This window comes from Meriones unguiculatus, chromosome 14, assembly GCF_030254825.1.
Source record: "Meriones unguiculatus strain TT.TT164.6M chromosome 14, Bangor_MerUng_6.1, whole genome shotgun sequence".
In the NCBI taxonomy this organism is placed as follows: Eukaryota; Metazoa; Chordata; class Mammalia; order Rodentia; family Muridae; genus Meriones; species Meriones unguiculatus.
This window is the reverse complement of record NC_083361.1, coordinates 23413319-23437487: the sequence shown is the minus strand read 5'-3', so window position 1 is coordinate 23437487 and position 24169 is coordinate 23413319. Positions and strand designations below refer to the sequence as shown.

The window sequence follows — 24169 nt, the reverse complement described above, 5'->3', positions numbered from 1 at the left end:
TATTTTAGAAATCTCCATTTTGTTTTCCAAGATGGCTGTATCATCTTGCATTCCCACCAATGGTGTGCATGAATTGGCAACTCTTGTCTCATCCTAATAGCTGTCCTGACAGCTTTGAGTTGACCTTTCACCGTGGTTTCCATTTTCATTCGGTGATATTGGTTCACGCTGTTGAACCCTTTACATACCCTTGTTAGTGCTTGATAAACTAAGAAAGCGAGGGCCAGTGAGAAGGCTCAGAGGGTAAAGGCACTTGCTACCAACGCTGATGACACGAGTTCAATCCCCAAGACCCATACGGTAGAAGGAGAGAATCAATTCTCCCTCAAGCTGTCCTTTGACCTCACACATATGCAAATAGTGTGTGTGTACACACACAACAAATAAACATAGCTTGCAGAAATGGAAACGTTTGCCTACTGAACACTAGGCTGCCCTGAGGAAATACATCAGAGAAGAGACAAGCAAGTGGGAAGACAGTTAATACTTATGGAAGACTGAGTTCTGTTAGGATGCCATGTTATCCCGTGGGAGATGTGGGTTAGTGTAATCTCTTATCAGATACACTTTGCTTAATGTGTAAAAAAATCCTAAAGCTCATGCAGAGCTACAGAGTCTCATGAGTAGTTAAACCTGTCCTGATGAGAAAGAGCAAGGCTGGAAGCTTCACACTTCCTGGCTTCAAAACATATCATGAAGTTACAGTAGCCAAATCAGTGTGGTACTGTCACAAAGACAGACATGGTCAAATGGTACAGACCAGAGAGCTAAAAAATAAGCCCAACTGTTTATGTTCAGCTGAATGTTGACAAAAGGACTGAGAATATGCAGTAGATGATAGTCTCACTAACAAATGATGTTGGGAGAATTGTTTATCTACAGATAAACAAAGGATTTGGGTACACGCCATAATTTGTTAGTCAAGTCCTTCTCCCATGCCCCATATCTAATTTATCTACAAATGATCCAAACCCTTTCCTTTTGTGCTGTGGACCTGTCCATCACTGGTTCTTCTGCCTTCTCTCCTTTCCCTGTTTTCCACATAGACACAAGGATATCTTCAGATTGAGTTAGTTAGATGATACTCCAAAGACCCCAAGGTAGGCAGACACACATGGGGCTTGGGAACGGTTGCTACCATCACAGAATATGCCACAGTAGATAACATTCTAGATATTTAACACAGTAGATAACACGTGAGGTCATGCTGATGAGGCAGACACATGTTCTCTCTCTCTCTCTCTGTGTTCTGTGTGTGTGTGTATGTGTGTGTGTGTGTTTATATGAGGAGAGGTTTTCCTTTTAGATAAGAATCCTGGGGTGCTGGAAGGAAATACTTGTTACCTGTGGGGAAAGGGGCTCTCTTTAGCACCCTTTCTACTCTACAAGGCCCTTCACTCACTGTCATGTTCAAAGCTTGAGCCATTACCATCTTTAATTCCCATCAGGGCAGGTGTCTGACCTGAGAGCATGGTGCCCACACTGCTGATAATGAAACCTTAAAAAAAATGTTTTAATGAGTGTGATCATGTGGGTATATGTAGTGTGTGTTGTATGTCTCTGTGTTGTGTGTGTGTGTGTGTGTATGTGTGTGGGCATGAACAGCATGCATGTGGAGGTCAGAGGACAGCCACAGGTGTGATGCCTTAAGCATCTACTAATTTTCTGTGAGGTGGTGTCTTTCGTGGGTCAGCAACTTCAGCACACAGGCCAGGCTAGCTGGTCCATGGACTTCTGGTGGTTCAGCTGTATCTGCCTCCTGTCCTGCCATCACTGGGACTTACAGGTGGATACCAAACCTGGCATTTTCAGGCTGGTCCTGGCAATCCAAACTCAGGTCCTCATGAATTGATGTCTGAGCCCAAAGGCCTGAAAACAGAGTCTTCATCTCTTTATTGGTGCCTTTGAAGAGGGTAGAATAGGAACTGTGTGTTCCATCCTGCTCTTCGATTCCCATTTTGTCCCTATCAACGAATATTGGTCAAAAACTACATGGATCATGGGCTCCCTTGAACTGGAGTTTGAGTTCCACTGTGACTTAAAAAAAGATTTGTTTTTATTATTTCAAATTAGGCCCCCTTTCCAACCCTATATTTGCTCATGAGTATAGTACTTGAGGCCAGAAGGGAGGAATCAGATTCTCTGGAGCTTGAGTTATAGGTGGTTGTGAGCTGACTCTGTGGGTGCTGGGAGCAGAACTTGGGTCCTTTGGGTGGTCAGTTTACATCTGAGCCAGATTTCCAGTCTCCCCCCCATGACTTCTCTTTTAAATATGGAATGCTTCACAATTTTTCATGCCATGCTTGCACAGGGGACATGCTACTTCTTTCTGTATGGCTCCAGTTTTAGTATATGTGCTGTTCTCCCCATGATTTTTATGCCTCTGTTTTGGGAAATGATGGCTTGCATTTGGGCCCAAGGGACCCCTGTTGTCGTTGAGGTTTGGGCTGTTTATGTCCTGTATCCAGGGGCTTTCTGTTTTCAGTGTTTGTCTTTTTTTTTTCTGCAGACACGGAACATGTACGTCATTGCAAACTAGGGCCTCTTTGTCATGTGTCCTCAGAGCAGGTGCAGGGGGCTCAGTGGCCAGAAGAATCGTGAATTCTGTCCTGGTGGTGTGCGGGGTTGCTGTGCCTGTTGAGAACCTGAAGCAGGGACCTTCAGTTACTTTATTTTAGAGAGACTGTTACCTGTTCTTCCACATGCCATTCAGCAGGTGCCATATACTTTTTAAAATGTTTTTTGAATAATTTTAGATTTATAGAAAAATTTCAAATATAGCGCAGAGAATTCCTGCACTCATCCTTCATCCGGCTCACCCAGATTAGTAGCTTCGTGTATCACCTGGGTATATTTGTCAAAATTCTGGCGCTAACACCATCACGGTGCCATTAACTAAGCCGTGGACTTCTTAACTGTTTCATATGTGTTCCCACTGATTTTCTTTTCATATTGAAAATAAACTTTGTGCCCTTGTTTTCTAGGCTAGGGATGGAACACAGAGCTTTGCAATTCTGGTTACACTCCCATACTAGTCCCTAAGACCCTTTTATTTTTGACCCCAAATCTAATTTAGTATGTCACCTTGCATTTAGTAGTTTTGCTTTACATCGAAAGAATGTTATTTATCTGTGCATATATGTCTCTTGTATATATGTATGCATATGTGGTGGCCAGGGGTGATGTTTGGTGTCTTTCTTAATTACTCCCCATCTTACCTTTTTGAGGCAGAGTCTCTCAGTGAACATGTAGTTCATTGATGACTTGCTAAATTGGCTGGCCAGTGAGCTGTAGGGTTCCACCTGTCTCTGCCTCCACAGTGGTAGGATTACAGGCATGTGCCACTAGACCTGGCTTCTTACTTGGCATGGTGGACCCGAGATCAGGTCTTCATAATAGAGTAGTAAGCACTTTACCAATTGAGCCACCTTCCAGACCCGTAACTTAAAAAAACATAAAACAAACGAACAACGCTTTAAATTCCTTCCAGGCAACACACTTAGTAACTGCACCTGCCAGTGTGGGCCACTCCTATTGACTGCATCTGCCAGGTCATACCTCTCTTGTTCACTGCATCTGCCAGTGTGGACCACTTCAGCTCTCCCTCTTGATATCCTCCATTCTTGACCTCCGGAAAACTCTACTTAATCTTCTTACCCTTGTTCTCTTTGTATTAATTTTTTCCCCTTTATTTATCTTCCCATGATTTCATCTTGCTAATCTGAGTATATACACACCCTCCCTTTACCTGCTTATAGAACACCACATTGAGTCGTTATCTTAGTGTGAGGTGAGAGTTCTCTGTTGAATGTGTAGACACTGATTTGTCCAACCATCCCCTGGTGATTGACCTTCGAGTTGTTTTCATTTAATGAGAATTATCATACCACCACAAGCCGGTTGTGGCTTTCTTGGAGGGCAAAAGGAAGCCAGTAGACAAAAACAGGAACTTAGTTTAAAAGTCAGCAGAGACTTTTCTACAACCCCTAAGACTTCTCTGGCCTCTTCCCTCAGGGTCTATTCCTTGGTGATGGCTCTGAGTGGGAGGCAAGCTTTGAAGATTGTGTCCTTAGTGATGAGCCAGGGACCCTGTAGCTAGGGCTTGGAGCTTTAAACCTGAACTTGCTTTGCAACAATTGCAGAGAAAAAAAATAATTTATGGTAGATGAGGAATTAGACTGCAGTGGATACTGCCTTCTGTACAGATATTCTCTTGGAATAACTCATGAACCCCTTGCAGGCTTTACGGTCAGGCATAATCAGAGTCTTCCTCTAGAGAGACTGCGCACTGTTCAGCAGGCTGGGGCAGTGGTGTACTGTGGAGGAGGCCTGGGGGCCATTTGAGAATGAAGGCAGGCAAGAATGGATGAGGAAGCAGCTTGGTGGAGGGGAAGAGCGAGGGATGTGAAGGAAGGTGGATGTGGGCTCCTATCCCTACCCTGCAACACGTCAGCTGCCATCCTTCTGGTAAGTTCCATTAGGTCCTCGAGTCTCAACTTCTCCACCTTTCAGATGGAGCTAAATATTTTCATGAAGCTTACAAGAGCTAAGCAACATAACCCATGGGCACCAAGTACAGAAGAAAGGGCAGAAGGGCCAGGGAGAGGAGCTTTGATCCCACGGGGGCAGATGGGGAGAAGTTTCACCCTTGGTTACCATTACTGGCTTTACCTACTGGTGTGCAAGCTGCATCTGGATCTCTGGCAGTAGAGCCTGACATTATTTTATTTTATTGATTTAACTTCGGTGTACTCACCCACTTACTGGCACTTATCTGCTGAGCACTTGTATGTGCAAACACCTTTCAGGACACTGAAGATAAGGAGAGGGATGAGCCACATCCTCCACCCACTCTTATTAAGTTTGCTTCTATTGCTTGAGGATTCAAGATGGTGGTGCCAATCGCACACAGTTTCTGAGTGGCAGGTCTGTGGTGACTGCAAAGCGAGCAATAGTAAGAAACCAAAGAGCAATAGTAATAAAAAGTGCATGGCACTGGCATAAAAACAAACTGATTGATCAGTGGAATTGAATTAAAGATCCAGAAATAAACCCACACACTATGGACGCTTGATTTTTGACAAAGAAGTCAAAACCATACAATTGGGAAAAAAAGCATCTTCAACAAATGGTGCTGGTCTAATTGGATGGTCTACATGTAGAAAAATGCAAATAGATCCATATTTATCACCCTGCACAAAACTAAAGTCCAAGTGGATCAAAGACCTTAAAATAAAACCAGAAACACTAACTATATTAGAAGGGAAAGTGGGAACCACCCTTGACCTCATTGGCACAGGAGACAACTTCCTAAACAGAACACCAACAGCACAGGCTCTAAGACCAACAATCAGTAAGTGGGACCTCATGAAACTGAAAAGATTCTGTAAAGCAAAGGACACTGTCATCAGAACAAAACAACAGCTTACAGATTGGGAAAAGATTTTCACTAACCCTACATCTACCAGAGGGCAATATCCAGAATATATAAATAACTCAAGAAAATAAACACCAGCAAACAAAATAATCCAATTAAAAACTGGGGTACAGAGCTAAACAGAGAATTCTCAACAGAGGAATCTCAAGTGGCAGACACTTAAAGAAATGCTAAATGCTATTAGTCATCAAAGAAATGCAAGTCAAAACAATTCTGAGATTCCATCTTACACCTGTCAGAATGGCTAAGGTCAAAAACTCAAGTGACAGCACATGCTGGCAAGCATATGGAGAAAGGAGTACACTCCTCTATTGCTGGTGGGAGTGCAAACTTGTACAACCACTTTTTGGAAATCAATCTGGCAGAAAACTGGAAATAGTACTACCTCAAGACCTAGCTATAGCACTTCTGGGCATATACCCAAAAGGTGCTCCACAATACTGCAAGGACATTTGAATAATTATATCCAAAGCAGATTTATTCATAGTAGCCAGAAACTGGAAACAACGTAGTTGTCCCTCAACCAAAGGATGGATAAAGAAAATGTGGTACATTTACACAATGGAATATTGCTCAGCTATTTAAAAAAAGGAAATAATGGAATTTTCAGGCAAGTGAATGGAATTAGAAAGTTACCATCTACAGTTACCAACTAGAAACTTACCATCCTGAGTAAGGTAACCCAGACCCAGAAAGACACAAACAGTACATACTCACTTCTAAGTGGGTATTAGCTATATATTACAGGATAACTATACCACTAATTACGCACCCAAAGAAGCTAAGTAACAAGGATGCCAAGGGAGGCTCTCCTTGAACCTAACCCAGATGGGGAAGTAGAATAGACAGTGGACGAGGAAGTAGAAGGGGTATGGGGAGGGAAACAAGGGGGGTGGATCAGATCAGGGGAGATTGGGGAGGGGAGGTTTGAGGGTGTGGAGAGAAAAGGGGAACTGAAGGCGGGCATCACTGAGACAAACTGGAGTCACGTGACAAGGTAGGCTACAGTGAGGATGTGGGGATGTCTATAAGATGTGTAAAGAGAGAGTGGAGACTGAGGGAATGGCCAGCCAATGCCTGGCCCAACCTGACACCCCTCCCGTGGGAGAGAGTCAACCCCTGGCACCATTAATGATACTCTGCTGTGTTTACAGACAGGAGCCTAGCTTCCCCATTCTCTGAGAGGCCTTCCAGCAGCTGGGGTGCGCTGGAGGGGGAGGGGGATCTCCCCTTCTCTGAAGACAAGGGGAGGAGGGATAAGGTGAAGAGGGTGGGAGGGAGAGACTGGGAGGAGAGAGGGAAGGGAACTGTGATTGTGGTGTAAAGCAAATATATAAATTAAAAATCAATGCAAAAGTTTGCTTCGATTTTGACAGTTGACAATAAGCACATATGCTAATAGTCGTTAACGACTCGATTGCATTTATTTATTTTTGTGTATACCTGAGTGTGCCTGTGTACTTGCACATGAGTATGTGTGCATGCGATGGCCCAAGGCTGACTTTGGGAGTCTCCCCCAATCGCTTTCCACATGATCTACTGTTGAGACAGGGCCTCTCATTTGAATCCAGAGCTGGCCAATTCGTCTAGTTTCCCTAGGCAGCCTGCTTTGGAGGATTCCATTTCCTCCTTCAGAGCACCAGGATTGCAGGTAGATTGCCATGCCCGCCTGGCGTTTACCTGGGTGCTGGGATTCACACACCTGCCCTCACTTGTGTATGACAAATTTTTTACCCACTGAGCCGTGTTTTGTTTGGAAGAATACCAGAAGTGATACCCAATAGCAAGGACACGCCAGGGTTTGAGGCACCTTTCTCAGCATAGTGGCTTTATTAGATGCAAAACTTATACAAACCGTATCATTTTCCCATCCAGGGCACACAGCTCAGTGGATTTCGGTGTGTTCACAGAGTTGTGCAAACATGACCACATTTACGCCCTTGAACATCTTCTCCTTCTTTCAAAAGATTGTCTTCACTCTGCTCAAAGTTTAGCTATGAGTCTCAGCCTCTGCTTTCACACCTCGATCAATATCAGAGTCTTTCAGAGGCCCTCTGTGGTAGGCTCCTGTCCTGTTCCCCATCTTCTCCTGCTTCTGATGTCTGTCGCATTTGTCCTTCTAAATGAGGATTGAGCATCTTTCCTAGGCTCTTCCTTGTTGCTTAGTTTCTTTAGGAGTATAGATTTTAGTATGTTTATCCTATATTATATGTCTAATAACCACTTATGAGTGAGTATATACCATGTGTGTCTTTCTGCTTCTGGGTTACCACACCCAAGATGATCTTTTCTAGTTCCCACCATTTGCCTGCAAATTTCATCATTTCCTTGTTTTTAATAGCTGAATAGTATTCCATTGTGTAAATTCACCACAATTTCTGTATCCATTCCTTAGTTGATGGACGTTTGGGTTATTTCCAGCTCCTGGATATTAAAAATAGAGCTGCTACAAACATGGTTGAGCAAATATCAATGTTGTATACTTGAGCATATTTTGGATCTAAGCCTAGAAGTGGTATAACTGGATCCTGAGGTAGCACTATTCCCAATTTTCTGAGAAAGTGCCAGATTGATTTCCAAAGTGGTTGTACAAGTTTACATTCCCATCAGCAATGGAGGAGGGTTTCCCTTTCTCCACATCCTCTCCAGCATGTGTTGTCATTTGAATTTTTGATCTTAGCCATTCTGATGGGTGTAAGGTGAAATCTCAGGGTTGTTTTGATTTGCATTTCCCTGATGACTAAGGATGTTGAACATTTCTTTAAGTGTTTCTCTGCCATTTGATATTCCTCTTGAGAATTCTCTGTTTAGCTCTGTATCCCATTTTTTAAATTGGATTACTTAGTTTCTTAAGTTCACCAATATTCTGGTTATTAGCCCTCTGTCAGATACAGAGTTGGTGAAGATCCTTTCCCAGTCTGTAGGCTGAAATTTTGTTCTGATGACAGTGTCCTTTGCTTTATAGAAGCTTTTCAGTTTCATGAGGTCCCATTTATTGATTGTCGTTCTTAGAGCCTGTGCTGTTGGTGTTCTGTTCAGGAAGTTGTCTCCTGTGCCAATGAGTTCCAGGCTCTTCTCCACTTTTTCTTCTAATAGATTTAGTGTGTCCAGTTTTATGTTGAGGTCTTTGATCCACTTAGACTTTAGTTTTGTGCAGGGTGATAAGTATGGATCTATTTGCATTTTTCTACATGTAGACATCCAGTTAGACCAGCACCATTTGCTGAAGATGCTATTTTTTCCCATTGTATTGTTTTGACTTCTTTGTAAAAAAATCAAGTATCTGTAGGTGTGGGGGTTTATTTCTGGGTCTTCCATTCGATTCCATTGATCTACTAGTCTGTTTCTATGCCAGTACCATGCAGGTTTTTATTACTGTTGCTCTATAGTACAGCTTGATATCAGGGATGGGGATACCTCTAGAAGATCTGTTATTGTACAGTATTGTTTTATAGCAATTCTGGGTTTTTTGTTTTTCCATATGAAATTGAGAGTTGTTCTTTCAAGTTCTGTGAAGAATTGTGTTGGTATTTTGATGGGAATTGCATTGAGTCTGTAGATTGCTTTTGGCAGGATGGTCATTTCACGTTGTTAATCCTACTGATCCATGAGCATGGGAGATTTTTCCATCTTCTGATATCTTCTTCAATTTCTTTCTTCAGAGACTTGAAGTTTTTTCATACAGGTCTTTCACATGCTTGGTTAGAGTCACACTAAGGTACTTGTAAAGGGTGTTGTTTCCCTAATTTCTTTCTCAGCTTTTTGTCTGTTGCATACAGGAGGGCTATTGATTTTTGGAGTTAATTTTGTATCCAGCCACTTTGCTGAAGGCAAATGCTGAAGGCATTTATCAGTTGAAGGAGTTCTCTGGTTGAATTTTTGGGATCACTCAGTACACTATCATACCATCTTGAACAGTGATACTTTGACTTCTTCCTTTCCAATGTGTATTCCCTTGATCTCCTTTAGTTATCTTATTGTTCTAGCTAGGTCTTCAAGTACTATGTTGAAGAGATACAGAAAGTGGGCATCCTTGCCTTGTCCCTGATTTCAGTGGGATTGTTTTAAGTTTCAAAGGTAGCTTTTTAATGTGTATTCATTCTGTTGACTGTTTCTCTGGAGCAGTGGTTCCCAATCTTCCTAATGCTGCAACCCTTTAGTACAGTTCCTCATGTTGGGCTGACCCACAGCCATACAGTTATTTTCATTGCTACTGTATTTTTCATTTATTTCATTCATTCATTTATTTTCATTTTCATAGCTGCAATTTTGTTACTGTTATGAATGGTAATGTAAAATTCTGATGTGCAGAATATCTGATATTGGTTCTTGCAAAAAGGCCATTCAACCCCTGAAGGGATTGTGGCCACAGGTTGAGAACCACTGGTCTAGAGAGCCCAGGCTAGTCATGTGCACACTAGACTTCCTATTTTGGTGACAAACACTTGGGAAAACAACTACAGGGAGAGAGATTTAGCCTGGGTCCCAGACTCAAAGGCATCAGCCATGGTAGGTTGGTTTCATGTTTCTGGGCTATGAGGAGCACCATGGCGGAAGAGAATGGTGGAGAAGAGCTCATCTCATACCATCCAGGGGAAGGCCACTCCCTCAGTGACCCACTGCCTCTAGCTATGCCCCACAGTGCAGGCTTAGATTTCTCACCAAACCTACTTTGTTTAGGGTTCTTGAACACCTTTACCTCCCTTCCCCCCCCCCCCCGCCTTAGGTGGGAGATTAGCAGGGAAAAGGACTGTAGACCTTTTTTTTTATCTACTTCCTGCTGATTAGGGACAATGGGTCTTGGGGTGGGGGGATTACCAAACTCAGTCTTCAGGAAACCAGCAGTCCAGTCCGAAGGCCAACACCAAGCAGCAACACGAAGTCAGTGAAAGCCACAAGACTCAGTTGGATTGCCCCGAGAAGCTCTTTGGGGCACTTCTCTCTTCGAAGGCATGAAGATAAGAGCAGCGATGCTGATCCAAAAAGACCTACTGTGAGTAGGTCTCTATATATCTCCTCCTCTCCTCAGAGTCCACCATGGATGTTCTCAGCTGGCCAAAGTCACACCCCTCGTGTGAGAGAGCTCATAGCAAAACATCATATGCCCTCTCACCTCTAGCAAAACATTACCTGACAAAACTGAGTCTTCAAGGAAACCAGAAACTTTCACTTCACCACAGCTTTCCACCCCAAACCCCATCCAAAGCACTGCTGCTTGGAAACTAAATATTCAGAATATTAGCCTGTAGGGAACATTCTCCACTTAAACCAGAACAATATGTTTTAAAATATTCTCATTTATTTAATAATCTTAAAATTATATTTATTTATTCATTTTATTGTGTATGTGTGGGCGTGCACACACATTTGTAGATCAGAGGACAACTTTTTGGGTGTTGGTTCTCTTCTTCCAACATATTGGAACTGGGAACTGAACACTGGTCAGCAGGCATCTTTACCCACTGAATTGTCTTGCTGGTCCTGGTTTTAATACTTACTGATATGTACTTAGGATGTGATTTCTGGCTCCCCTCGAGGAGCTGCCATTTTTGCTTCCACAGTGATGGCACCACTTCCCATTCCCACCAGCAGAGTTTTGATAGCTTGAATCCCCCTGTGTGATCACCAGCACTCTTCTCCCTTCTTTACCTTCATCATCCTGGTGTCAGGAGATGTCCCTGACAGTTGGGCTTGCCCTTCCATGATGGCTCATGGCATTGGGTGCCTTTTCCTGTGCTTCTTGGTGATGAGTGTGACTCCACCCTCCCTCATGCGGGTTCTGCATGTGGGGAAGGCAGAGATCATACAGGCTCTGTGGAGAAAGGTCTGCATCCAGGAGAGGTTAAATCTTTCTGCAGGTTTTTCTGACAGGGTGTGAGTCCCTGAGAGGCCCTGCAGGAGGAACTTGGGGGCAGAGAGCTCAGGGAGAGGCTGCTGCAGGTCCGGGCAGGAGGTAGGGGGCATCTAAACAGAGGCTGGAGGCAGGCAATTGGGAGAGCCGGGCGAGGGAGGCGTTAGGGATTTAGGATCGGGACTTCAGGCTGACGAGGTTCTGGGGGCAGTGTGGAGCCTCAGGCTAGGAGATGTTCCATTTCAGCGGAAGCAGAACAACAACAACAAAAAAGATGAGGTCACCAAGTGTGTAAGCCAGAGCAGATCTCCCACTTAAAAATTTGTTTATTTTTATTTATGTGTTGCGCACGTAGGCATGTGCCACCATGCATGCGGGTCCCAGGGACTGTCCTCAGATAGTCAGTCTTGGCAGTAAGCACCTTCACCTGCTGGTCCATCTCTCATGCCTCAGATCCTCCTCAGATCATTCCCCTTTTGCCTTCATCGTTTGTCTGTAAGTCAGAAGGCCAATGCTTTGTGTGTGTAGGGATGAAGGGATGTAACGGAGACAGCCTAGGTAGCTATTGACTTTGCTTGTGTCTAGCACATTACTTATACGTTATTTGCAATGGGCTTGTCCACCACGACACTGTCCTGTTTATCTTTATAACTTCCTACTTGCTCAACCTCTGGGCCCACACAAGGAAGGCTGGGTTAACCCTCTCCTCCCTATCTCTTTATCACCAGATGCACCCAGCTGTGGACCACATGCTGCAGATACTGCTTTTTATTATGTCTGCCTTTTCAACCCCCCACGGGGGCCTCATCCCTGCTTCACAGGTAAGCCACACTGCACTTCTCCTGCCCAGAGCGGCTTGTCTGAGGACTCAGTCAGTGTATGGCCCAGGGAGGAGCTGTGACGGCTAGTTAGTTATTAACCTGGCACAACCCAGACTCAGCTGTGGAGGGAGTCTGTGAGGGATTCTCTTGACCGTCAGTTGGAAGACCTCACTGGGATGTGGAGAGCACCATTTCATGGACTGGACCCTGAACTGCGGGAGAGTAGAGAGCCAGCTGAGCCTGAGTAGGTAGGCAGCATGGGTGGATTCATTCCTCTCGGGTCTTGGCTCTGAGTTCCCACCCTGACTTCTCTTTAACGATGGAGTGAGTGTAGACTGGAGTTGTGAGAGCTGAGTAAACCCTTGTTTTCCCTAAGCTGCCTTTGCCAGAATATCTTCTACCACAGCAACGGACTGAAAGCCAGGAGTGAAGAGAATAATACGTATTTTGTTTGCTTCATGTTCTATGCCAGCTTATACAGTTTTTCTTACTTAATCTTCTATTCATCCGGTAAGGTTGTCATGGTTAATCTTTGCTTTGAAAATACAGAAAAAAAATTGTTCAGAACCACGCAGCTACAGAAGTTGCACGGTCTGAACACAAATTTCACGAGGTCCTGGCAGAGGCTCTGGCTTGAACAGAGGCTTTCACAGATGGCCAGCCAGAACCCAGAAAGTACTACTTGTTCGGGACAGCCTGCAGTGCCGCCCGCGGCTCCTAGATGGCGCTCAAGGCTCAGCTTCCAGGCCAAGCCTGGGGCTTCAGCCCTAAGGCTTCCGGCCAAGACAGGCGGTGGAGTTCTGCAACTATTTCAGAAGAGGAAAGGCTTCTAGTGCCGTTTGTGTCTGCGTTGGGGTCATTGTTCTTTGTTTCCGTTTGCAAAGCCAGTCTCCTATCTCTAAGCTTGCGTTTTACGTGTAGCCTCAGCCTGACAAGACGAAGCGTGCGTGAGAGAGTGGGCAGACACCTGTGGGAGAGGACATCCCAGGACAAAATGAAGTGAAATGGCGCTAGCATAGACAGCTCGTTTCTTGACCCTGTAATCAAAGTTGGCACGACTTTGCAGATGTCAGCAGAAGCCCTGGCCAGGGACGAGAGTCCTCTGTCAGCAGAGCCGGGAAGAGCCTGTCATTTGGAGTCTGAGTCCTCATTTTGTGGAGGTGGGAAGGGAGTAGCCGAGTCCCTGGGCTTGGTTTGGGGGTTCGAGTGAGATTTTACACACCTCGCTCACATTTTGCCCAGAGTGGAGTTCATGGGCACAGATGAGTGCAGCAGCTGGGCGTGCAGTGTGGGGAGGGACAGGAATCTAGAGGTGCCTTTCTTGGTGGAGGCGGCAGTTCCTCAGCCGCACCTTGGGGAGATGGTATATGGTATGGATTTTAAAAAACCTCTAATGTTTACTTGGCATTAACTACCAGTAAAAGAGAAGGAAAAAACTGGTGTAAGGGTAAGGAAAAAGAAAAGAAAAACAAACAAACAACAACAACAAGAAAAAAACGTCAAGCATAATACGGGAATCTTGAAGGACATTGAGATGTCTTAGGTCAGCATCCTAGGAGGGAGGTAGATGGCAGAGAGAAAAGGGTATGTCAGCTTGGAAGGGTCTTGGTAGCCGCCTGGGTGTTGGGCCTGGTTGGACCCACTTTTAGAGGAGTAGATGGGTAAGACCCGCCATCTTTAATTTCAGCACCCTCCTTCCCCATCATTCTAAGCATGGCCATCCTCTTCGTGCTCATTTGAGTTTCGATTGCCAATTCTGAGTCTCTTCCAGCCTACTTTTGACTTTTTTCCTTTTTTAAAAAAAGATTTTTGTTTTTATGTGTGTGTGTGTGTGTGTGTGTGTGTGTGATGTGAACTTGGGTGCAGTGCCCATGGAAGAGGGCATCAGGTCCCCTGGATCTGGAGTTACAGGCTGTTGTGAACTGTACTCTTAGGCACTGAGCCATTTCTCTAGCCTATACTTCTGTTTTGTTTTTTCTTTGCTTGGACCTCCAAAATTTTAGTACCTGGTTGGAGTTCAGATGCCTAAAACTTGGGCAGAACCTGATGCCTTTCACTGCTCCATTTCCCCTTGGTCTTCCTTTCTTTTCCCGTCTATATTTTTCCTGGCTTTGTCTTGATCGTGCTGCTTGCATTGTGGGCAGCTGCCTGAAGCCCTCTGTGGAATGATTTAGGATGTTCATATAGCGGGGCCATGCTGGTTGCATGAGCTTGGGGTAGAGAAGCTCTGATTGCAGACAGCGCTCCCCCTCCTTGGCCTAAGGTCTGTTTTCCTTTAGCCCTCTGTACTGGCTTTGAGTCTTGTGATTAGAGGCACACAGACTGACAGACAGACGTCCTTCACGGGAGGCTTGGTGACGTCATAGGCAGAGCATGATGGCGGGACCTGGCATATGTCTCAGACGGCCTGTACTGTGCTCCGCTGACAAGCGAAAAGCAAAACAGCTTCAAGATCTGAAAGAAAACAGATGATCGACCCCCGACATCTGGACCCTTCAGCGAAGTTTGCTGTTTTCTATTTATTCTTAGACAGCGCTGCTGGTGGGAGCTGTGGCGACACCTCAAATGGCCTGATGGGGACAAACAGCAATGGCTACTGTCTCAGGCTATATTGGTGGGCAAGCCAGTGGCATGGAAGATCCAGAAGAGCTTGCTGGAGTCTGACGTTAGAGGTGGGGAGGCTCAGAGCACAGATGCCTCAGGTGGTCCAGCAGCCCCGTCGGGAGGGGTTGACTGCCGCAGACCATCCACACACAGAAGGCCCGGTGAAAGGTGTGGTTAATTTGTCAAGATCACTCAAAATGAAAGCACACGTCTCCATGAGCCTAGAAATTTTTTTTTTCTTGAAATAGATTCTACTGAAGTGTTAACCTGCATGAGGCAAGGTGTCTTCAAGCTGTTCACTGTCATGTCATTTGTGATAGTGATTACAAGGAGCCAGATTTAGTGAGCACAAATCTATCTTGGTACACAGGAGGCAGAGGCAGGTGGGTTTCTAGGAGTTTGAGACTAGCCTGGTCTAAGTGGTTAGTTACAGGCCATCTAGGGCTACATAGTAAGAGTCTGTCTTTACAAAAAGAAAAGAAAAGAAAAACAAAGGGGGAGTACCCTAAAGAAAGTATTTAATTGGCTTACAATATATTGCTAAGAGAATATATAAATTATGGCCCCATCCATACTAGTGAATGCCATATGCTAACCTCCTCAACACATCAAGTTCACACTATAGAAGCATATGGGTACACGTGTTTACTACATATGCTTTTATCTGCATAACTACATGTAGAATACAACAAATTTATCTAAGTTAAATGCACACATGTAAATGTATGTATATTGTATATGCATATAAGTGATATATGTAGTTTAAACATCTGTGTAAGTATGGGTCATATTAGTTAATGTGCTGGTTACTTATAATTGTCAACTTCACAGTTTCACTCACTTGGGAAGAGTCTCAAGGAGGGATTTCTGGATCAGGCTGGCCTGTGGCATGTTGGTGGGGGATTGCCTTGATCAGCTTAATTGGTGCGGGAAGGCCCAGCCTGGTGACTCTTCCTCTTCTACCTTCAGGTATGTATAGCTTTCACCTTGCCTTCGTTACTTAGGAAAAAACAAAAACATTTTATTGATTCTTTGTGAATTTCACATCATGTGCCTCAATCCCACTCATCTCCTTTTCCCTTTGTATCCACCCTCTGCCCTTGCAACCCCACCAAAAGAAAATAAAAAATAAAACCAAATCAAATCAAAGCAGCAACAAAAAAACCACATCATTGTAGAAGCTGCAGTGTGTCCCGAAGTCTACCGTTTTGTCCACAAGTCTTTACTTGCAAACGTTTGTTGCAATGAGTCACTGGTCTGGTCCAAGGCCTCTGGCTTCTGCTACATTGTCAGTACTGGATCCTCACTGGGACTCCTCTCAGATACCCTGCTGTTGCCCTGTGTCATGGAGATACCGCAGCTTTGGATGTGCAGGACTGGCCCCTTCGTGTGCTCCAGCAGTTCATAGGTGGGGTAGGTGTAGGGGTGGACCGACTCAGAGCCCTGGATCTGGGCCTGGGTGGTAGCTGAGCTGGTGAGCCGGCCAGATCTCTCCGATGCCACCATCAGGATGAGCTTTTCAGCACTGCCCTGGCTAGCTCACCCAGCACCCGGCAAGGGGTGGGGCCAGCTCTCCCACTCTCATACCCTCAGGGTGACTCACCTTCACTTATGCCACCAGGGCCAGCTCTACTGTGATATCCAGGCAAAGTGTGGGGCCCTGCTCTTCCAAGGGCTGTAGCCAGCTAGGCGTGGGGTCCACTCTGTGCAGCCCTTGGACATCACCATGATCCCAGGGAGCAGCCCAGACCAGGGATGTTTGCAAGGCCTTTGGTGGTGATATGAGCCATGAATATCAACACAGACCCCTGCTGCTGCATGGCCATAGACCTAGACACGGCTCTCAGTGGCAGCACAGGCTAGTCACAATAGGCCACTCCTTTCCACCGTAGACTCTCCAGTTCTACCTCTCTTCATATTGCTTAAACCATTCAGCTCCTCTTTCTCTCCCATCTCTCCAGCACATACTTGCACACTGTCGTGGCTCCCTCTGTGGGTTTGCCACACAGGGCTGCAGGTGGGCCTCAGTTACACTTTTATTGCCATGATAAAATACCATGACCAAGGCAACTTATAAAAGAAAGTATTTAATTGGCTTACAGTTTCAGGGGGTTAGAGTCCATGATGGTGGAGCAAAGGAATGGCAGCCGGAACACTTGAAAACCTACATCTTCATCCACAAACAGGAGGGAGAGACACTGGAAGTGGCAGGAATCTTTTGAAACCTTAAGGCCCCTCCCTAGAGACACACCTTCAATAAGGCCACATGTCGTAATCCTTCCCCAACAGTTCCACCACCTGGAGTTTAAGTATTTAAACATATGAGCCTCTGGGGGCCATTCCCCTTCAAACCACCATTTTTTTTTTTTTTTCAGCAGATGGATACTGTCACAGAAAGCCACAACTAGTGAAAATTCAGAGAACAAGAGACTGTGGGGTGTTCAGCCCTAAATGATACAGCTACAACACAACTCTTACACCTACAGCTCAAAGAACAGCTAAGAAGAGGACCTGGAAAGATTGTAAGGGGCAGGGGGTCAGGCCTGCTGTGAGACTGTCTTCTAGACTGTACCCCTGACATTCTCAACAATACGGCTGTCTGAACAAGGCCTGCAGAGTGACCACACCCATTGACATGCCAGCATGAATAGGAGAAATTTCACAAGGGTCCACCCCAGATGAGGAACCACGGGCAATCAACAGCTGTCGGGTGGGGGTGGGGGGGAGGGGGGATCATTTTTTCCAGGAATGAGAAACCTAAGTTATCTAATCCCAAGCAGTTAGCCCTAAACACATGTATGTACAAGCAACACTAAATCGACTCAGTAGGTTTTGGTGTGTGTGTGTAATCATTATAGATAGGTCATGAATTTTAGAGGGAGGTGGAGGAAGCACACGGAGGGATGGGAATTATGTAAATACAGTGTACTTGTGTTTGAAATTCTTTAAAACATCTACTTAAAAATAGTAGAAATTTCCTTTTCCACATTAACACAACCATCGATACTGCCTTTGTTGAGGTCTTGTTTATGACATCATTTCTAGGGAGGCTGCTTCACCACTTCCTGGTATTCTGTCTCGTACAGTCTCTCTATCCATCTCCCTTCTTGATGTTCCCTGAGAAATAGTTGCAGTAGCTCTGCTACAGACGTATCCACGGAGGCTGGGCTTGCCAGGATCCATTGATCTTTGCATTGTGTCCAGTTATGGCTGTCTGTAATGGTGTCCATTTGCTGTAAAGAGAGGCTGCTTTGATGAGGGGTGGTAGCTAAAGTTATCTAGGTGTAGAAGGAAAAGATTAAGACGGCAGTAAGGAATTATGCAGTCAGACAAGAATCCATGTGTTAATTCGTGCGTGCTAAACACTCAGCTAGCTTTCTCTACTCTCTGATCTACTGCTGTGAGAATTATGGTAGACCAGCATAATTCTGCCATGGTGACTTCATTGCGGTGAACTGTAAGATAAAGCAAACCCTTTCTCCTCTAAGTTAGTTTTGTCAGTTTACTTTTATCACAACAATAGAAACAAAACCAGAACAGTTGACCATATACATGCATTATATACAGACATATGGAAATGTATATGGTTTATAGTCTGTACTTAGCTTTGTTATCTATATCAAGTATACATATGTATATATTTATAGTCCATGCCTATATGGATGTACACATATATAAACTAGAGTTTATATATTGCATATAACTGAATAGTTTATGTATAATATGTAGTTATAGTCATACCTGCCTATAAGTTGTTTATTATAATAATTATATAAATATACTTACAGTATTGAAATAGTCAGAGTATACATATAAATGGGATATAATATACAACTGAAATATTTTTCTACACTCTTTCAGTTTTCCATATGTGATGATAGCACTGTAGATAAGATAGTTCTCCATGTGTATATCCACATATAGGTAGGTGCAGTGTGTGTGACCTCGCTGATGTACGGTAGCACCCTGCTACTCCACAAGAAGGCCCTTAGGCTGTAGGCTGCCTGACCAGTCACTGATTATAGAAGCTATTGTCTGAGGTATGAGTCATAACTAAGATCTGCAACCTTTGGGCAGGGGCTGTGGTCAAGAAGCAGATGTTGAGCAAGTGCTAAGGACACCATTGTGCCAGCTGCGAACCCCTCAGGTCTTGGATCCTGGAAGACTCCTGAAGCTGCTGAGTAGAGGAATGGAGGACCTTCATTGAGTCAGCTGTTACTGGCACACCCAGGCCCTGGGAAGCACTAGCTTTGATGTCTTGGGTCGTAGTGGAGAGAGAGAGAGAGAGAGAGAGAGAGAGAGAGAGAGATTATGGGTGTGTATGAATATGTATGTAAATGTGTGTATTTGTATGTATGTGTACACGTGCATGGGTTCATGTGTGTCCAGGTGCATGTGGAGGCCAAAGGTCACCCTTGGCTGTCATTTCTCAGGTGTCATCATCATCATCATCATCATCATCATTATTATTATTTTTATATATTTTTTGAGACAGTCTTCAGTTGGAACTCAGGCTAGCTGCTGAGCTCCAGGAACCACTTGTCTTTGTGCTAGGATTGTAAGTGTGCTTCCATCTAGTTTCTATTTTCACATGGGTTCTGGGAATCACATTCAGGCCCCCGTGTTTGACTGACTGAGGCACCTCTCCAGCCATTATGTTTCTTGTGCCTCCAGAGCTGTGAGTTGGGTTCCCCAGAGCAGAGGTCTTTGAGAGAGGTGGGACTTGGATCCCTGGTGCAGGTCTGATGTGATCCAAGCATCCTGTAATAGTGTGCAGGAGGATTTCCCGGCTTCTGCAGAAACCTTGTTCATTAATAAAACCGGAGCGGGGTCCAGGTGCAAACTCTTTCCCATTCATCTCCACCTGCACCATCAGCACCCTGGAGAACTTTAACTGCTGCGTTCAGCCCACTGTGTTGATAATTTTAGTTTTGTCCTACAAACCAAGGCACCCTTGTTTATTCTTCCTTTTCTTCCCTCCAATAACAAAGTCAATCCACACCCCCACCCTGCCTCTGCCTAGCTGACTCCTGAAATCAATAGCCTTGGAAATGTCAATGTATTCCTGAGTGAGCTGCTGGGGGCTGGGGAAGGGTGAGCACAGGAAGGGAGCTGACAGGCAGACTTCTGGCATCCCCAGGCAAACAGGCTGTCCTGTGCAAATCAGACCAGACAGAGCCCTCTATACCCCCAGTCTCTAGGCTTCGTGGGCATGGCTTTTCAGATAATGGTAATTCATATCTATAGCTGTCAAACCACCATGCTCCAAACATCCACGTAGATTGCAGACACCTTTCAGCTTTTAATAGTGGCCAAGAAAACCCAGTGGTCATACCCATTGTCTAAGCTGGGTTTCTGTTGCTGTGACAAATACCTTAACGAAAACCAATTTGGGTTCGAAAGGGCGTTCTTGGCTAACACATTCACATCACGGTCTAGACTGAAGGAAGTCAGGGCAGGACCTCAAGGCAGCAACCCTGAAGGCAGGCACTGAAGAAGAGGCCATAGAGGAACAGTGCTTACTGACTTGCTCCTCACAACTTGCGTAGCCTGCTTTTTTCTTACAGCACCAAGGCCTACCTGCCCAGGGGCTGGTACTGCCCACTGTGAGCTGGCCCTCCTACATCAATCATCAATCGAGAAAATGTCCCATAAACTTGGCCACAGGGAATTCTCAGTTGAAATTCCCTCTTCCCACGTGACATTGGCTTGTGTCAAATTGACATAAAAACTAGGCAACATGCTGGTTCTAATGCCGCTCTCAGTCTCTCTCTGTGTGTCCCCCTGTCATCCCATCCATGATGCTAGAGTGTGTAAGGTGCAGCAGGACTGGAGCCTTGACTGTGGAAAGACATGGAGCTGACAACTGGTAAACCAGCTCTGAAACCACCATGGTAACTATTTGGAACGTCAGCCAATCAGAGGGCCAAGTGTTCAACTAAGACTTCAGTCTGCTTCCTGAGGACCAAGGTGCCGAGCCAGTAGTCAGTGGTTACTGTTTGGGGAAAGAGGTATGAATATTGGGTATCTACTGTGTGTCAGTCATGTCATTAATGGCATCATTTTATTGCCATACCACATCTTCACTCATTCCAGAGGCTCAGTAACACAAGATCACCTTAAGTTCAGGTAGATAATAAATGGACAGCCACACCAAGATCAAGGGTGTGCCTTTTTGAGTCCAAAACACATCCACAGTCTGTCTCTCTGTCTCTGTCTCCCTCTCCCTCTCTTTGTGATCTTTCTCAGGCCTGTTTGCCTCCTACAAGAGGAAAAGGAAGGATTGGGAAGAGGATCAGAAGCTGAACTTCTTAGGAGTGTTAAAAGCATAACAAGAGCCATGTCTATAATGTGCTTAGTTGTACTTTATACTTCAAAATAGTCGATGCTATTATTATCTTCATAATTATTCTGCTTTGTGTAAAACATTTGCTTCCAGACATTTCTGGCTTCAGCACATTTGTAAAAATATTTTTCTTCTTTTTACTCTGAAAACATGTAAAATAAATTCAGATAGTATATCTGTCTTCAAAGAGATGGCCATCTGGTTATGGGAGGGGGAATAAGAGGAGAGGAAGAAACAAATGACAAAGTTGTGTCATCCTTATCACTTAGGAGGAGTAGAGAGAGGAGCTTTGTGAAGCCCAGGGGAAACCATTTCTCAAATAGTCTGTGGGGATCTGAACTGATGAAAGGTGATAAGAAGGTGGCACCCATGGGAGTGCATCAGGCTGTGAACAGGGTGTTTTGCCTGCATGAATCATGTGTATCATGTGAGTGACATGCCCACAGAGGATAAGGAGGGTTTCAGATCCTCTGGAGTTGGAGTTACAGACAATTGTGAAGCATCATGCTTAGAACTGAACCTGGGTTCTCTGGAAGAGGAACTGGTGCTCTTAACCACTGGGCTATCTCTCCAGCTTCTGGAATATTTTTTTTCTCCTTTATATGGATTCTGGGGAATCAAACACAGATCCTCATGCTTACAAGATGAGCAATTTTCTAACTGAGCCAGCTCCCACTGAAGATTTTTGAATGGGAATGTTGCAGAATTGATGCTGTGTTTCAGATGACTTCTGTGGCTTTGTGGCATTTTCCTGGGGATGACTGGAAGTGTGTGTGTGTGTGTGTGTGTGTGTGTGTCTGTGTGTGTGTGCCTGTGTGTGTGGGATGACAGGAGCAGATGCAGGACTGGCCCCATAGCATCATTGAGTTTCTGAAGGTCTTTACTTACTGTTGGACTTCTGGTGTGAAATGCCCTACACAGACTCATGTGCTGGAGATGGTGGGGTCTTTAGGAGGTGGGTGCTCAGGAGCAGGCCTTGGGGGTCACAGCCCAGCTTCAGTTCTTGCCTGAACGTTCTCTGCTTTCTGGTCTCCCCAGCTATGAACAAGGACTTTTTCCTAGAGCCAGGGAGCTACCCTTGGCCCTGTCTTCCTCAGCACAATGACTGCAGCCCCTGAGCAGTCTCTGCACCCTGCTCTGAAGGTGTTTCTGACAGGCATTCTATTACAGCCATGAGGAAAGCCACCAGCATCACCTAGCAGCTTCTTCTCCACATTTCTTGCAGTGTTAAGTTCCTGGCTCTTTCTTCCCTAGTCATGGTTTGGGGAGATCAAGAGAGAATGAGTCCCAATTTCAATGTGATGAACAAGTCCTTTGTTGTTGTTTTTGTCCTGTGGATCTCAGTTAATAACTATGGATTAATGGATTCAGTGATATGCTCTCTATGGGGCTGTGCTGAGGACAGGGCCTATCCCCAAATCCCTTGAACGACTTGTCTGGACCGAGCGTATTATCTTGCCCTGGCTAGGGCGTGATCAGAGGGGATCCCTTGAGGATCTGGAAATAGATAAATTCTCCCAATCTCCATCCCCTTTAGTGGAAAAGCCACTGTCCTGAAAGACAGGCAGATAGAATGTTGACTTCTGGCCGTTGCTTCTCAGATGCCCAGGCTTGTGCCAGGGTCTTAATTTCTCTGAATCTCAGCTTCAATAGCTGAAAAGTGAGGGCACTGGAATCTCTCCTGCTCTGGAAGGAAATGGAATGACATTCCGAAGATGCTCTCTGCTGGATGTGTTCCCATGGAAAGGTCTGTATGTCTGAGTCTCTTTACCTGGAGGGCATAAAGGGGGTACCCCCTGAGAAGCTGTAGCTGTCCACTTACTTAGCCAAATAAGACTGGGTGTCAAAACGGATGCCATGTTTTGTTGCTCTATTAAAGAATAGCCAGGAAGAGTGTAAGGAGATATCCTATTGGTGCATACAGCGACCACACATTTATCAAAATAAAGTAAGATGAAGTCATTACAAGCACATATACAGATACGAAGAGATTGTCTAGGGAGTTTCAGCTATTAATTCACCAGAATTACAGGTGCATGGTGCCATGCCTGGCTTTTTCTTGTGAACTGTAGGACTCAGACTCAGACCAACATGCTTGCCCAGGGAGCACCTCCCCAGCCCCCCACTCTCCTGTTCTCCTCCTAAAGATTCTACCACGCTCTCGCCTGCCGATGTTTCCGTGCTGCCACGATTTTGTGTGGAGGAGCTGTCCCCTCTGCCACTTCCTCTGCCCTCTGAAAGATGAAATTGTCGGCCAGGCAAGGCGAGGATTTATCAGATGAGACACCTGGCAGATGTCCAGAGGGCGCCAATCCCCACCGCTGCTCCATCTTGCCTCTATGCCAGCTTTCTAATCTGTATTAGGGAAACACGGTCCGGTTGATTGCTCCGTAATAGACTTCCACAACATTAGCCCTTGCCGCCCTTTCTTCTAGCTCTCTGTGATATTTGTTTTCATTTTCAATTCAGGTTCAATTCAATTAGTTGCTTGTTTTGATTCAGGCACGAGGCTGGGCGTGGAGGAGAGAGGGTGGGAATGAAAGTGTCCCCCTGCCTATAGGAAGATCAGTCTGAGGGGAGAGGCAGAGGTGTCAGTCCATACGAGTCAACCAACCCGGAGACCAAGCCCCAAACATTGTGGTCATTATGAACTGTGACCCTGGGACTAAGGAGGTAGCTTAGTAGGCGAGGTGCTTGCTGTACAAATGTGGGGATCTGACGCTGAGCTCAGCACACACATAAAAGCATTGGAGATTGACTTGTGCTTGCAGTTGTCTCCCTGGGGAGGTGGACGTAGATCCCTGGAACTCGATGTCCACAGAGTGCAGGTTAATCAGTAAGCCTCAGGCCCCAGTGAGAGAGCCTGTCTCAAAACCCGAGAACCTGAGCTACATGAGGCCCTGTCTGAAACCAAACAAAGGAAATACAGTAAAAGGAAAGAAATGAATTTTCAGCAGGAGTCTTGATAAGTTGCCTAGGCTTAGCTTGAACAAGCTGTGTAGCTTGGGCTGGTCTCGAACTTGCCATCCTCCTGCCTCAGCCTCCTGAGTAGCTGGGATCACAGACTCTCAGCTTCAGGCCTGGCCGTGTTTGGAAATTATTAAAACTAA

At 45.2% G+C, this 24169-nt stretch overlaps 1 pseudogene; it reads right to left on the bottom strand.

Moving 5' to 3' along the window:
- Positions 1–2266: 2266 nt before the first annotated feature.
- Positions 2267–2365, bottom strand: LOC132647800 (U6 spliceosomal RNA; annotated as a pseudogene).
- Between the last annotated feature and the right edge of the window lie 21804 nt (positions 2366–24169).